Source organism: Vidua chalybeata, chromosome 1, assembly GCF_026979565.1.
Source record: "Vidua chalybeata isolate OUT-0048 chromosome 1, bVidCha1 merged haplotype, whole genome shotgun sequence".
Lineage (NCBI taxonomy): Eukaryota > Metazoa > Chordata > Aves > Passeriformes > Viduidae > Vidua > Vidua chalybeata.
This window is the reverse complement of record NC_071530.1, coordinates 75,640,503-75,644,484: the sequence shown is the minus strand read 5'-3', so window position 1 is coordinate 75,644,484 and position 3,982 is coordinate 75,640,503. Positions and strand designations below refer to the sequence as shown.

Genomic DNA, 3,982 nt, shown 5'->3' with positions numbered 1-3,982 from the left:
CACACCATTGGCTATGGCCCATTGATCCAGCCTGTCCAGATGCTTCTGCAGAGCCTTTCTACCCTCCAGCAGGTCAATGGTCACACTGAACTTGGTGTCACCTGCAAAGTAACTGAGGCTGCACTCAATCCCCTCATCCAGATCATTGACAAGGATATTAAACAGGACTAAACACAATACTGAGCCTTGTGGAACCCCACTTGTAACTGGCTGCCAACTGGATGTAACTTCATTCACCAGCACTTCTGGGATGAACCATCCAGTCAGCTTTTTACCCAGAAAACAGTGGATCTCTTCAAGCTGTGAGCAGACATTCTCCAGGAGAATTATGAGGGAAATGGCGTCAAAAGCTTTACTATAGTCCATGTAAAAAATATCCACAGCCTTTCCCTCATGCATTTAGTGGAACACCTTGTCATTGGAGGGGATCAGGTCAGTCAAGCAACACTTGCCTCTCATAAACCCGTGCTGGGTGGGCCTGGTACCATGGTTGTCCTGCACATGCCATGTGATGGCATTCCAGATGACCTTCACTGGCAGTGATGTTAGACTGACAGACCTGTAATTCCCCGGATCCTCTTTCCAACCTTTCTTGTAGATGGAAGTGACATTTGGTAATCTCCAGGCAACTAGGAAGTTCCTCCCCAGTGTTGTTATTGTGCACGAAATGAGTACACAGAAGCTTGTTAAGTTCAAAAAAGAAAAAAGAGAAAGTTTTATTCGAACATCTGGTATTTATAGAATTCTGAAGGTGACTGTGGATTGGAGGATGGAATTACCACCTCTCCAACCACACTGGTCAAACCAGCAGTCCATCAATTCTCTCCTCCTACAAAGAAGAATGCAAAACAATCATTATTTACATGAACAGTGCGTGAGAACTCCAGTAGAAATATGTAAACATTATCAGAAGGCTAAAGAAGTTTTATGAGAACTTTAAAACTTTCAAAAGAACTATAAAAGAAAACTTAACACTTTCAAAAATTAGGGCAACACCCCAGTTAGTCAGGAGTTGTGGGAAATGATGGAAATCTCTCAGTAAGCACTTCTGCTAGCTTCCTCATGTTATGATCCCACTTCTGCTGCAGCATGGGCTCCTCTCTCCATGGCTCTGCAGGTCCCTGACAGGAAGCAGGCCTAGTCCAGCACAGGCCTCCCATGAGTTCTCAGCCTCCTCTCAGGCATCCACCTTCTCTGGCATGGGTCTCCTCCATGAGCTGCAGCTGGATCTCTGCATCCCAGAGGTTCTCCATGGGCTGCACGGGCACAAGTACTTCACCATGGTCTGCACCACAGGCTGCAGGCAACTTTCCAGTGCCTGGAGCACCTCCTGCCCCTTCTTCTGAACTGATGTTTGTATGTGCAGAGTCATTCCTCTCACATGTTCTCACCCTGCTCTTCTCTGGCAATAGCTATATCTGCCCAATAACTTTTGTTTTTCTTCGTCTTAAATCTGTTATCACAGAGGTGTTACCACCATTTCTATTTGGCCCAGCCCTGACCAGTGGCATGTCTGTCTGAACCTGCAGGCATTGGCTCTGCCAGACACGGAGGAAACTTCTGAAAGCTTCTTACAGAAGCCACCCCTGTAGGCCCCTCCCCTACCAAAAACTGTCATGCAAACAAAATACACATGGAAACAATAATTCCAACAAAGTCTGAACAGATGATTTTCTAAAGAATTCAGAAAAGGAAAAAATATTTGTTTTTCTGTTTTATGGTATATATATAGTTCGTAAAACACAAATTACAAACACATTGGCATTGGCATTAGGTTTTTACTCTAACACTGTCGTCAGCTTTATTTAGATTAAAAATCTTGGTATCTCTGACATTCCTAGCAGCATTCCATCATTGTAATAATTTGCAATATATACAATATATAAAATAGAACTCTCCAATCCCTTTCATGTAAGAGTAAATAAAGTGCTGAGAAAGCTTTCCTTATAAGGAATTATGACCAGAACATTTTGTTTACAAAGCCCTTTGTACACAGGACACATAGCATGATGGTGTGGAAACAATCAATGCTGGCCTAGCAGAGTGTAATAAAAGACAGATGTCAAACAATATGACAATGCAAAATAATGGGGACAGGGGAAAGTGGAAAGCCAGAGCATGATATAGAATAGAAATTCTCTTCCCTTTCAGTACATAAACAGCAGGGTAGTAATTTGGGGGAGTGAGAAGCATGTTTACAGTCAAGAGTGCACTGAAACGCTAGGTCTGGATATGAATCTATCAAATTTGTCCAAGTTTTATGGTATTTCAGCATTTCCAACTCAAGTTGGAAAACAGGAAGGAAATAAATACTGTCAAAACCTCAAAAGAGCTTAACATAAACTTGTATTCTAAACATGAACACAATTTTAAAGGTCTTTCCTTCCATTCTTTGTGAAATGATTAATCAAAAGGTCTTATGAAATGAAAAAAAAATAATGCTTAAAGACTGTGTTTATAGAAACAAAAGGAAAGACAATCAAAATGCATATTTTGGTTTTTTTCCCCTTTGTTGTCTGTTGTCCTAAATACTGCAGACAACATCAGAAAAACCTGGTGAAAAGAAGCATACACTTCAATACCTTGCACAACAGGGCCACTGCAGATGGAGATAACACTTTTCTCTCTAAGTTAATGCCATGCAGATACCTTTGAGACCAAAAAGAATCAGTTCTATATAAATTCAATTTGTTGAGAATTTAGTACAAAGAAGACCCAATATGAACGTTAGATATATTGCACTGAATTCCTGTTAAGAGAAAGAAAAACCTCACCTATTTATTTATTTACTTCTTTTAACACTGGTTAAAACCAAGTCTTCGGATGGACTTACATAATCTATTTCTGCACTGATCCTGAAAGAATCAAAAGCAATTACCAGAAAATGATAAAAAGAATGAGAGACAAATGCATTTCAAACACTATTCATTCAGGAAATGGCAGGACCACACATGCTGGCTGTGTTCCAGTTTCAATGTGTGTTTTCAGTCAAAATTATTTTTGTTTGCTGTCCCTGTAATTAAATATAGTGTAAGTGGGATGCTAGCTACACCTTATCTCTGCAATAGAGTAATTCCCCTATTAATGGAAAGATAAGAGGGAATAAAGTGGAACAAAGCTGACACTTAGGTGTGACTTAAGGCCAAAACAAGTACAGGAGTGAGACATTAATTTTATTTGTGTTTCTCATTCTCTACCCCTAAGTTTTCCACTTAATGTTTCTGGTTTTGATTTTATCTTAGGAAAAACAATATATACAGTAGCGGCTTCTATTAGCATGAAACAGAGACATTGTGAACTAGAAAATTATCACGAAAATACTGTTTCTGACCTTAGCTTTACTCTTCAAACTAAGCATTATAATGAAATAGATTCTTAGGGTTTTCCAGATTTGGGCTTGTCACAGTACAGTTAGTCTGTAACTGAACAAGATAAATCTGGCCATAACAAATCCAACTCAGCTGACCTGGCACATTCTAGAGAAGTGGTAACAGAGACCTTAGTCAACTCTGTTCAAGCTTAGATGCAGACACACAGAGAACAGGGTGGGGAGAGATCCCATATAATCAGCTATCTAACCCAGGAAATTCAAAGCCCCTATAAAAAAGGCAGCCATAATAAACTTGTGGCTGTCTGCTGATGACTCTCAGTGTGTTGTGTTGTGTGTCTGCCTCCAACCCACAACCCCACATAACAGGGCTGTTACATGAAGTTCTATTTTATGTAACCACCTACTCCACTGATCTTCTTAATGCAAAGCCTGATTCCTATTTTCATTTTGTGACACTTTGGTATTAGGAGTCCAAAGTAGTAAGTAAAATCCATAGATCCTCATTCTATAGAGTAATTTTCTCTCTTTCTTATCAGCATTGGCTGATGACATGGAACTTGCATAGAAGAGCAGAGGATGTTAGAGATAGAAACTGAGTAAATATACTGCTCTGCTTGTAATAGTCACTTTTTGGTAAGAAAAGCTCTAAAA

The 3,982-nt window shown here is 39.8% G+C and overlaps 1 long non-coding RNA gene across 1 annotated transcript; it reads right to left on the bottom strand.

The window, feature by feature from the left end:
* Window positions 1–734: 734 nt before the first annotated feature.
* Window positions 735–3,632, bottom strand: LOC128797435 (uncharacterized). Its single transcript, XR_008434191.1, has 3 exons — window positions 3,467–3,632; window positions 2,775–2,855; window positions 735–829 (listed from the first exon to the last, which is right to left on the bottom strand). It is a non-coding gene; the product is annotated as an uncharacterized LOC128797435 (long non-coding RNA).
* Window positions 3,633–3,982: the final 350 nt, after the last annotated feature.